Source organism: Canis lupus, chromosome 17 (genome assembly GCF_011100685.1).
Source record: "Canis lupus familiaris isolate Mischka breed German Shepherd chromosome 17, alternate assembly UU_Cfam_GSD_1.0, whole genome shotgun sequence".
Classification (NCBI taxonomy): Eukaryota; Metazoa; Chordata; class Mammalia; order Carnivora; family Canidae; genus Canis; species Canis lupus.
In genome coordinates, this window is record NC_049238.1 from 41,055,239 (window position 1) to 41,067,742 (window position 12,504).

The window sequence follows — 12,504 nt, forward strand, 5'->3', positions numbered from 1 at the left end:
TGCAGAGATGTGAATGTATTGTGCTTCATGTGATTTTTTTAGGTGAATCCAGAAATCCAGGTTTTGATGTGAAATTTTCAATTTTTAAATATTAGTTCAAATTTGCTTATTACTATTTGCCATGAAAATGTTTGTGGACTATATTCTGCCCATGAGACACTTGTTTGCAATCTGGAACTGAATGATTTCTAGGTCTTTCTCAACAAATAGCACCACCTCCACCTAGGCAGATGTTCCCACATTGGTCCATAATAATATTATGAAAGTATCTATTTCATTGTATATAATCCTGCTTTAAGAGCAAAAATTAAACAAAAATCCCAGAGCTCCTGGCCTTTAAACCTTGTACTACCCACTCTAAGCAAATGCATCTTCATAAAAATGTGCTGTGTTCATTTATTTGTGTGTGTGTATCTTTCTACTGTGTTTGCCACCATGTGATCATCTATGTCCCTGCTGTTTAGCCAAATCCTATCAATCCTTAATGGTCACTCAACTCATTCAAAGCAACGTTCCTTGATCAGTACTGTCATCACTGGACTAGAGGTCAAATCAAATTTCTCTGATTTCATTTTGAATCCTTGATGCATTTATAGCCGAGAGCACATAAGTTGCTTTTAAATACATCATCATATATTAGTAGTACTATTCCAAGTATATTAGCACTCTCTCTTAAACAAGACTGAGGGCTGGAACAGTTCTTGACTCATGCCATTCTTATATTTCTCAAAGTGCTCAGCACCATTCTTCAGCATTATGTGACAAGTTTTCCTGTGTCACTCAGACTGCTAGTGCATAGGACAATAACTCTAATACTCTAGCATAAATGTAGCTGGTATCACCCTTTACAGCAGATAAGTGAGAATGTCATAACTTGAAAGCAGCCTGTGTCTGGTAAAAGGTACAGGAGATGGAGAAAGAAGGTGAGCAAGTAGATAGAAGCCAGAGGAACATCTAACACATCTTAAAATAACTACTTATTTACTATATAAAAAGGCAAGGAGAAAAGGTCATGATTACTTAACAGAGAATTTGAATTCCCAAATAAATTACCTTACAAAAGAAATCAAACTTGCCCTTACGTACATTTTTGAACTGGTTAAAATGGAATAAAAATCACATTTCAGAGAAAAATCTGTAGGCTTGTATAGCAAGTCAGGTAGTTATAAAATAAATAAATCCTTCAAATATTTTACACAAATTTAAATTAAAAAAAATAGGTCAAATGTTTACCCTATGTTTGGTGCACTGAAACACCATTTATCAAACTGACGTTAAACTGGACTGACTGCAAATCATATCCTACAAATAGTACAGGGGTGTAACTGAGGCTGATATGCACATGTGCATATTACATACATATAAAATGGTTAACACTGCTGTGCATACTATTTCCATAAGTACTTTTACCCTCTAAAAGTTCTTTAGACTATTTTGAATTGAATTGCAAAGCAACAGTAAAGGAAAATGCTTTGACACTTGGTCAAAGCATTTGAAAATGCAAAAATTGCAATGGTTTTGGGATTTAAGATGATTGAACATGGGATAAAGTCAATATTCCTCACAAAATACCTGTATATGGAGAGTATATTAGCATACTCATGTAACAAGTGCAAGAAGAAGGTATATTACAGAACTCTGGCTTCATTAGGTCTATTCCCATTGTTTTATTCTAAGTTTTACCTAGACTTGTTTGGAAATTTAATCAAATAATATTGTATTTTTTTCAGTTCTAATAACCACCTTTAAGAAGAAGTGCACTGAAAGGGTATACATCCTTCTGTACCCATACTTCTATGGCCAATTTGATTTTTATTATGATGTGATATTGTAATTAACATTATGCTAAAACTAAAATCAACTGCATTATGGTTTCATCCACAACATTCAAGTATCTTATTGCTAAAATATTCCAAAATGAATCCAGTAAACATTTGCTATTTCCAATAGCCTGAGAGATGGATCCAGCCCTTTTTAGCAATTACAACTAAACTAGGCTCAGAACAGCTGTGTTAAAACCTCACAAACCAAAGCCAGTCATCCAAAAATCTAAAATGCTAACGTTTTCTATCCAAGATAGAAAAACAAGCATCCAAAGTAAAGAAAACCCCACTATTAATCAAGTAACCAATCAACATTCACTTTGTTATTCAAGCTAATAGTTCTTTAAAGTTTGAAGTTTCTGCCTTTGTTATTTATTGGTGGTTCCTAGAGTCACAGTTTCAATGTCAAATGGGAGAGTCCTACTGACTCTTTTGTCCAGAAGTAACTTTGGGCAGCTGATTATATTTTTCTTAAAAAATGGTAACATTTGCGCTAATGCACAATGCTTCTACATAGTCACATCCATCCTGTGCTGTGCATACACTCCTATTTGTCTCTTGTCTAGTTACATTTCTCCTTCAACTATGAGTGTTAATGTCTGCCCACAGAAATAAATTGGAGTGCTGGAGCTGGATTGAGAATCATTCTGGTGTATTCCATTTCTTTGATTGCTCAGACAGTACCTCTCAAGGCCAGCTTTTCACTCATGAGTCACCAATGTGGAATGACATATCTGGGGGATGCTGCAAGCACTTGACTCCTATCAGCCATCTCCTCCATCAGAACTGATCATCAACATTGGAGTCTATGTGCAATGCTGTGAGTTTCATGTCGTGGTTACATGTATATCCTCAAAGTGATTGGAAGTACATTTACAGAACTGGTGCCTATAATCTTGGGCTCCAAAGTTACCATCCACATCATACCATTGTACTGTGTTGCTTCCAGGGTTCTTTATTAGTTCTTGTATATGTTCTAGTGGGTAGGATGCCACCATACATGGTTTAAAATGTAGTCTTTCACTATATTAAGAACTGAGTCATCCAATTGACTGGATAAACAAAGCACATCTACAAGTAAGGTCATTTCTGGAAACCTATCCTACTGGATATGTGAGACTTTTTTTGTAAAGTACCCCAGTTTCTCATTCTGTTTTCATACACCGCCAAGACTGGTGATCCCTCCTTCTCAGATTAAATCCTCTGCAGTGTTAGTTCCATGCTCTAGGACTTCTAGAAGTCATCTATTGGTTTACTAGTCTCCTGCTCAGTGGTGTCCACTTCTTATAAGAGAGACACCAACTGTTTATCCTGAAGCTTCCCTTTAAATCACTAAAATGCTATATCAGGACATCCTTTGTGATGTTCTCTTTTTGATCTCTGGAACAATGAGTTAATCCTGTCTAAGTTTGGTCCATTTTTGAGAATCTTGATGAGAGATGTATAGACTCAATTCCCAGAAAAGTAATAATCCATACCCTGCTCCTGTGTCTCCTGCAAAAGCAGCTCAGGTGCAGTTCTAGAGTCCCCTTTACCAGCTTACATGGCTGGTAGCTGTGCTTTCAGGTTCTTCATTTCCCAGCCCTCACCGAGCCATTCACCACCTGAAGTAGCTCTTTTGAGGGAGAAATGGACTCTGAAGAAAGCCAACATTCTTTGATAGGTTATGCCTGAACTGCCTTCAGCATGACTTTTGCTCCTTCCAGATTGGTTGTGTAGCGTTGGCAATGAGAAAAAAAATTAAAAAAAAAAAAAAGTTCTATTTGGCTGCATATGGTACCTCTCAGCCTGTGGTTGATGGTACGAATGCCTAGGGGGCAAAGGGCCAGGTCAAGTGATCAATTTATAACAAAGAAGAAGTCAGTGAACCAGGCTGACTAGTTGGTAAACCTAATTTCTAACTTCCAACTCCAAACTCTATGTTCACTTAGTAGTTATTTAATTTTCCTCTCTTCATCTATTTTCTAATTACTCCAGTTGGTTTTGAGAAAAAAAAACAACAACAACACTTTTTCTGGTTAAATTATATACAACTTCTAAGGAAGAATTTAAGAAAGTTGAGCTAGGGGAATTAACACTGAAATGATTTTTATAAGCTTCAACAACATTATTACTCAGGAATAAAGTAATAATTTTAAAAGCTTTGAATGTTTTATGAGAAGAAAATGAGTTAGATACAGAAGGACGAATCCAAGAGTTGTCGTTTGGCATTGCGTTCCCCACAGCTCATATGTTGCCTAGAGTGGTGACCTATAACTGTGAAGGTTACAAGAAAAAGGCATGGCATGATGTAGAAGATTGAGATGTAAAGGGTATTAGCCCGGGGGATGTGTGGGCTGCATACACTCCAGTTAGGTCACATGAAAAGAGAGAGATTTAAGTTTCTTCTTCCATGGGGTTGGGCCCGTGTGGGACCTTTGGTTTCTTCTGACTCTGTTACTTGGGTTTCTAGGACTGCCTGTTGAAAGAGAAAGCAAATGTGGAACAGACAGCAAGCAACATATGCCTTGTGGCTAGGCATTTTGTATGCTGTTCCTGGTGCTGCTATCACAAACTCTAACCTTTCTGCCCATCTGGGACTCTGGACTCACCCACCTCTTTCTGTCTCAGTGAACTTCATCCTGGCCCACTGTCCTCCTGGACTGCAGAACATGCCCAGCTTTTTCTGATCTAGACCCTTTCTCTCCCTGGCTTATTCTAAATAAAACCCCAGTACAACTTACCACTTTGTTCTTTTTTCTTCAATGATCATAGGCATGAGGGAGAATGTAGCTAAATGACTCTGCTAACCTTTTTTGACTGTTTACTGTGTGCCAGGCACTGTTCTAAATGCTTTACTCATATCAACTTGTTTAATTCTTTGACTATGTGAAGTCCATATAATTATCCCTATGCAGTAATTTGCCCAAGGTAACACAGATATTAGGGGACAGAGCCAAGATCCAGATAGTTTGGCTCCCAAAGATTGAACTCTTAACCATTGAAACATAAAACATAGGCCTCTGTAAATAAACACCCAGGTGGTAAAATAGGAGATCCAGACCAGCCAGTGAAATCATTCAATATTTATCATATTTGTATTCTGTGCCAGGCTCCTATGCCTGCAATGACAGATCCTAAGTTATACCAGGTAACAGTTTTACATTCTCTGAGTTCCCAATCTACTGAACAATAAAATAAAGGACACTGTGATCATGGCTAGAAGGAAATGCAGTCTGATTTACTAAGAGAGCACAAGGGAGAAAGTGAGCAGTCCAAGGGTGGAAGATCAGGGAATGCTTCATGGTTGAGCCAGAGTTTGATCTGGATCCAAGAATTGTATTTGGGTATTAAGAGGGAAGACAGAAGGCAGCAGTTCCAGGAAGGGGACTAACAGAGAGTCTCAAGGGCATGCTGTATACAGAGGCAGTACAAAACCTAGGATAAGAACTCTAATAGGACCAGAGCATAGAGATGAGAGGGCAAGGCCAGAATCTAGAAGACCTCATATTCCAGGTCAGTGTTTGCATAAAGACTAAAGGGTGACATATATCAGAGGTCTTGAGCATGCTTCAGGAGGATTGATGGGGCAGTAGAGTATGACATCAATTGGAGCTAGGAGCAACTAGATAGGAGGTAATACAGTCTCTTAGTTAGAAAGGTCATAAGGCAAGTACTAGGCAAGGTGGGGAGATGAGCTTGAGAGGTAGAGATAAAGGTCCTGCTGAGTTGGATGAGACGTGAAGAAGAGTGAATTGTTGGAGCTGGTGAGAGTCAGAGTGCCCAGGCCTTTGCCCAAGGGTAAAAAGCTTTTCCTTTCACCTGGTTTCTTAGTACATTTCACCCAACAGACATGAAGTATAAGGCCTCTACCTCTACTACTCTGTGACCCTCAACAGAGGAAGAATAAAGTGGGTCTTGACTGAGATGGCATGTGATCAAATCCCTCTTGGTATCTATGAAATTCATACTGACAAGTGCATTGAGCACTTATGGAAAATTTGTAAGGCTTCACTTAGAAATTGCATTAATTCTTATAGCCACAGTTCTTAAAAAGAGTCAGGAGAACTCCCAAAGTAGCCCAGAGAGCCATAGCTTATACAATGATGTGTTGAGTTGTTTACTTAGATCTTTATTTTGTTCTGGGATCTCAGGAAGGGAAACAGATGAAGTACTGTTTTGAGAAGGGCTTTGAGAACAGGTGTGATCTGAGCAGCAATGCTGGGTTTGGATATAGGATGGGGGATAATGGAAACGCACCACACATAAGCTATCCCAACTCAGGCCCAGTTTTTGTGGAATCCTGGAGTTGAAATAGGTGAAAATCTGTAGGGATAAGATACCTTGAATATCTTTGGGGGACTTTCGGGATTCTGGCTTTTTTCTCTGAGCACTTCTTAACGGAAATGTCACTAACCTTAAAAAAAACAAGGTATGGAGATTATTTTGCTTTGTTAGTGGTCTTAGGAGAATAGCAGATATTTTGGACCTTGTTTTGGCAAATGATTTCATGTTCTCCCTTCAAAGAGAAGAATAGGACCTAGTGTGATGGATACATGGGGATTGCCACTGACTGAGATTTAATACTCTTTCATTAGCACTGGCCCAAAAGAGACCAACTGCCCTTAAAATTCCTTTTCTGGTGTTTCCCTTCTTTTGGTCCCAGAAGAGTGAGATAATGAGACAGAACTAGATGGCTTAGATCTACCTATCTCTTCTTTCTAGAATACCAAATGCTTCCTTCCTGTCACTTTGTCACATGCCAATCGATATGCACAGAGTCTGTTGTTTGCTCAACTATCACTCCTCTTATTCAGCTGAAAGCCAAGTGTCCCTACCATTGGTCCCTACCAATGAAACTTCATAAAAGAGGCTGATATGACTGCCTAAAACCCGAAGTGTTATTTAGTTTCATCAATCCTAAGAGATCTCCTTTATCTTCTTTAGGGGTTGTTGGACTGTGGTTGTATTAAGTTGTTATCTCTCAGTTTATCTGTGTGAGTCAGGTAATGGCCGATATTGTATTAATCCTGATTTCCACAACTGATACCTGATCTTATGAGCAGATGTCAATCATTTTAGAGGTAGGGGCATAAACAAAACTTGGCAGTGACATAGCAGAATCTTTCACTCAAGGGCTAGAATCAAGATTCTCTGAGCATTGAATTTATCAGGATGTGGCATGGGTAAGAGATGGTTGTAGAGGTCAATGAAGCAAGGTCTCCATATCTAGAATACCAGACCTGGTTATAAGTTAGCCACACCTCAGTAAACCCAGAAATACTTCCTCCTTGACTAATTACTAGAAAACAACTTATTCCCAGTATGTATGAGGTTTACCTTTTGCTCTTTGCTCTGTGTGAATATTCAACTCAGCCAATGAGGAATTTGGAAGAAACATTTTCATGCATAATTGAAATATTTTCACATGGATCGATAAGATAGAAATGTAACTCTTTAGAGTGTCTAAATCTATAGCAATTCAGAGAAGTCATTTTGTATGATTTATACTGGAATTTATCCAACACTGTCACAGGTCCCAAAGATAAGCATCCTGGGGCCTATGATGGCTGCATAATAAATCAAGCTGAGTATAATAGGAGAGGTCAAACATCAAAAAGCAAACCCCTTATCTACCACCAAATCTTTTTAAAAAAACTGAATCCCTAGAAAGAGGTCACACTGTTACCTTTGCTATGTTGGGATTCAGGCTTATTCACCAGTAATTGCACCCAGGAGAGATTTCTTAGCCTCTACTTGAAAAGCAGGGCCAGGAGGGGAAATAACTTCAGGTGGGAGGTTTTTCATGGTCCATCAAATCTCATACACAGGTTTCTTATTCTAAAATAGAAAAAGCTGGTCAGGATGGCTTTGTTTTACTCTCTTGGCTCACTTTTTTAAAGACTTATTTGGTTTTATATTTGACAAACAATTATCAAGAAACAGCTGTTTGCTTGGCAGAGTGCTAAGCATATTTGCCTAGTTTTTCCACTAAATAACTTATTATGAGGAAAAAGATATTCAGATCTTAATTTCAAAGATTAGGAAGCTGGATTTCAGAAATCCACAGTGCATCACCCAAGGTCACATGGTGAGGAAATGGCATCACAAGGATCTGAACATGGTTTTCTCTTAGCCTAGGATTCTTCAGATGGCAAAATGCCATCTCTTTAATTTTATATCTACATTATAAAAATTTTTATATCAACAATGTTGATGTCTTTATCTTCTTATGTATAAAACTGTACTTTTTATTTTCAACTTTTGAGAACCTAGAAGCAGAAAACATGCCCCTTGTTTAGTGGAAGAATGTTAAGTGCATTTGAGGTGCAGATCTCGGTTTAATGAAATATTATCTGATAATTTCCTATTAGATCAATAAAATTACACAGGAAAGCTATCTTAAGTGGAATTTAACGAGCACAAAATTTATTCTAATATATTCTTTTTGATCCCTAATATATCAACACAGGTGAAATCCCAGAGTAACTGTATAACACTTTCAGTTGACTCATCTATAATAAGAAGGTAGGTATTTTAATTTTTATTGTTTTACCCTTATAACCCATGTCTCTGCAGTTGGTTAGTTTAATTCAAGGCAAGTCTCAGACCAAAACTGAGGCAATTACTATCCCATCATGAGAGGTAATTAATAGATTATTCATTCAAATTACTGAAGATTTTGATTCCAGCATTTTCACCTGGTAGATCTTTAGGATGCCAGACTGCATACTCTGTAGGTAAGTAGCTTAACACACTATCTGTTCATTTTTCCTATAATTCCTAGTCTGGACTTTCTGTGCTATGAAACTGTCAAGTTTCTATTTTGCATCTTTCTATTCAAGGAATTCTCATCTTGTATTTCTAACTCTTTCCCTCTCTGAGGGCTCCCTCCCTGGTCTCACTGACCCACAGACCACTTTTGCCAGAGGGGAAAAGTGACATTCTCCTCTTTTCAGTCAAGTATGTAATGGATATCATCAATCCTTAGAGTCTCCTCACTCATGAAAAGTGGAAAATCAGAGACAATGATCTCTTTCTGTGAAAGTAATCACTTGGAATGGCAGAGAACCCCAGAAATCTCCAAATTCAGATGTCTTCCTGGCTGGAGGACATCTGCTCTTCCTAATGGCATCTTTGGAAAAGAAGATTCTCTCAGCTGCTCCTCCTGGTAGCAATTTCTAGCCCTGTTCTTTTTGCTGCCTGAAGAATTTGCTTCAAGCTCCATGGGTTATAGGAAAAGTTGTATTGTGTTTAGTTCTACCTTCTGATTTTTTTTCTTAATACAGAGCCCATTAGTGGTATCTGTGAGACCTTGCAACTAATTTATGGATCAGTTTTTAGAAAGTTTCTTTTTAAAGTTCCAAAGAATTTCACCAGGAAGTAAATGGGGACATCTCAGTAGCACATATTTAGTTCATCCTTTCTGCCCTTTCTGCCATGTTGCAAGGGAGAGCTGAGTCTCATCGATTCCCTGGCTAGGATTAATATTCATTTACTCATGTATCAAACACTAAGTATTTACTTAGTACTAGTATTTACTTTGTACTAGTCACAGTTTCAAGCAGATTTCAAGTCAAGTTTCAATACAGGATGTAACCAAAGAGAAAAATTCCTGCCTCCATCAAACTTATTTTCAATTTGGAAAGAGATAATAAAACACATATATAATATATGTAAGATAGTAGATGATAAATCAGGGGAGAATATTCTGGATTGTGTGTAGGGTGCCATGTTCTTCAACCCTTCCTCATCCTCAATGTCTTTAGACAGTGTCTGAATTCAGATTACTGGATAATTCAGTCAGATAATGTACCTTGACTTTACTGCCTATCTAATATCCTTACTCCCTTGTCCTTTACTAACAGAATTCTGATTTTCTCTGTGCAATATCATACTAATATTCCCAGACTCCTTTGCAGCTACAGAAGGCAATGCAACTCAGTTCTAGTCATGAGATACAAGCAAATGATCTTGAGATGGCTGTCTCAGAGACTTTAGAGAAGACTCTCTATTTCCTCTCTGTTTGTCCTGCCCAGAATGTGGGCACAATTTCTGGAGTTGCAGCAGTCACCTTGCAATCAGGAGGCAATATCATGCCAGAGATGGCAGAGCAGGAAAATGAAACTCAAGCAGCTATATCAGCCTGGACTACCTTCTTCTCTCATAACCAACGCATTGCGTAAGCCCTGCGGTGGGGTGGGGTGTCCATTCACATTGCAGCCTCTGCATATGGGACACACTGGACCAAATTCTAAAGGCTGAAATATGTATGAGATTCTCGGGAATTGTGTAATACTGCAGCACTGTGTGTGTGTCTAATAATTCTGTGGTTTGTTCACAGTAGTATTACATGCAGCCAAACACAACCTTAAACCCTGGTTCACTAGAGGATTAATGGTGGCTACATTTCCTTTTCTAAACTTTTCTGTCAGGATACAGAGGCACATACTCAAGTTGAGTCCTAGGACGATGCAAATATCTTACATGGCAGTTATGTAAAGTGGGCTGTAATAGTCACTCTGTTAGGATGATTCATCTGTCAAGTTAATTTTCTTGCCAACCCAACAGCTTCTCAGAACCCAACTTGTTCAGAAGGGAGAATTAAAGAAAGGATGAGGTTGAAAGCATTAGATGTTAAGTCAAACAATGAGAATTCTATCTTACATGATACAGGTTCAAGGGGTGGCTGTTCTTCAACCCCATATCCAAGTGCTCACACATCTGTCAAGACAATCCTCTGGAATTCAGAATCTGTGTTCATTGTCATTGAACATATTCAGCCTTATCTGTCTTGTTCAAGCCATTGCATTTCCCTTGTTCTTGGTCTCCTTGGCTTCATTTAAGTTTCCTCTAAGTAAGTCTCCATATTACCACAGACTTGACTTCCTCAAAATTGCATTTTCTATCACTTTTTTTCTTTATAACTTCCTTCGATAAATGCTGCCACCTGAACAAAGTCCAGATGCCTTAACTTGGCATGCTAGGTTCCTTATGTTATGGCAGCAGTTGACTTTCCAGCTCCAATTCCTGCCACTCACCACACCTTGACAATTTCTGAATACATGGTGTCATTTATAATTTCGTGCCTTTCTTTTTCATGGGTTTTCTTTCTGTAAGAATGTTCCTCTTCTCTTAACTTTCTGTGTTCCCCTTGCTCTTCTGACAAAGCTAAGAGAATAAAACTGTCTCTGAAATTTTTCCTGATTTATGCAGTTGGTTATTCCTTACCCTGCATTCTTCTTATTTATTTATTTATATATTTTTTAAGGATTTTATTTATTTATTCATGAGAGACACACATAGAGAGAGAGAGGCCGAGACACAGGCAGAGGGAGAAGCAGGCTCCATGCAGGAAGCCTGATGTGGGACTTGATCCGGGGTCCCAGGATCACACCCTGAGCCAAAGGCAGATGCTCAACCACTGAGCCTTCCAGGTGCTCTGCTTCTTCCTTTTTAAAAAGATTTATTTATTTATTTATTTTAGAGAGAGAATGTGGTGGGGAGGAGCAGAGGGAGAGAGAGTCTTATGCAGACTCTACACTGAGTGCAGAAGCCTACTCAGGGCTCAATCTTATGGCCCAGAGATCACAACCTGAGCCACAACCTGGAGTCAAACACTCAACTGACTGTACCCCAAAATATCCCTACCCTGCATTATTCTTTACACATCACTTGGTACAACTTCTAGCAACACTTATGTCACCCCATTACAATGATCAACTATCATTTGTTTATATCTGTCTCTCTTTCCATATTATGTGTTCTCAAGGGTTCGTGCCCTTATCTTATTAATCTTTATATCTCAGTTTTTAGTATAAGTGCTTGCCAAACATGAGTTTTCTAAACATGAGCTTAAATTTTTTTTTAAAGATTTAATTTATTTGTTCATGAGAAACACAAAGAGGAGGGAGAGAGGCAGAGGGAGAAGCAGGCTCCTTGCAGGGAGCCTGACTTGGGACTCGATCCCAGGACTCCAGGATCACGCCCTGGGCTGAAGATGGCGTTAAACTGCTGAGCCACCTGGGCTGCCCTTAACATTTTTTTAAATTTAGAATTTAATCTAAGTAATTGTCTCCATCGTAAGTGACCTGGTTAAATCAGAGATGAAGATGAAGTAACCAAAAATGCCAAATGCAGAGCTTCTGAATTATTTGGAATCAGAGTCAAAGCCTTGAATTATGTTGAAAATGACTAATCTGAGGCCATTAGTAAAATAGAGAACGAGCTGCATTCAGTATATCAGTGCACAGCATAACTATCAATAATATGGGTGGATATATCTTCATATACCTAAAAGGAGGAAATATATCGTAGTGTATTTTGTTACTAACCAAAGCAATAATATTTTATGAGATTATACTATACAGCTATACTTAATTTTCAGTTGGCTGGGATAAGAACTCATCTAATTTGATTAGATGGCAGTGGTATAAACAATACATATTGATATCAAGGGAGCCTATTGTGTTTAATGCTGATGGATGCTAACAACAGCAATTCACACGTGGCTCCAATAGCAGTGACTAGTAACATTGCTTTTAGGTGCAAGCCTATTAATAAATAAAGCTCATTATAACATTGTTGTGCCCAAGATTGCGAATCCGAGAAACCATCAAGGAGCTGACACTGATGCAAACGCACAAGGGTTTATTTGCAAGCTCGAGCTTGGGTCCAAGTATACCCGACACAGTCGAGCAGG

The 12,504-nt window shown here is 38.5% G+C and overlaps 1 pseudogene; it reads right to left on the bottom strand.

Annotated features, from left to right (window-relative positions):
• Positions 1-2,067: 2,067 nt before the first annotated feature.
• On the bottom strand, positions 2,068-4,443 carry LOC100682574 (annotated as a pseudogene).
• Positions 4,444-12,504: the final 8,061 nt, after the last annotated feature.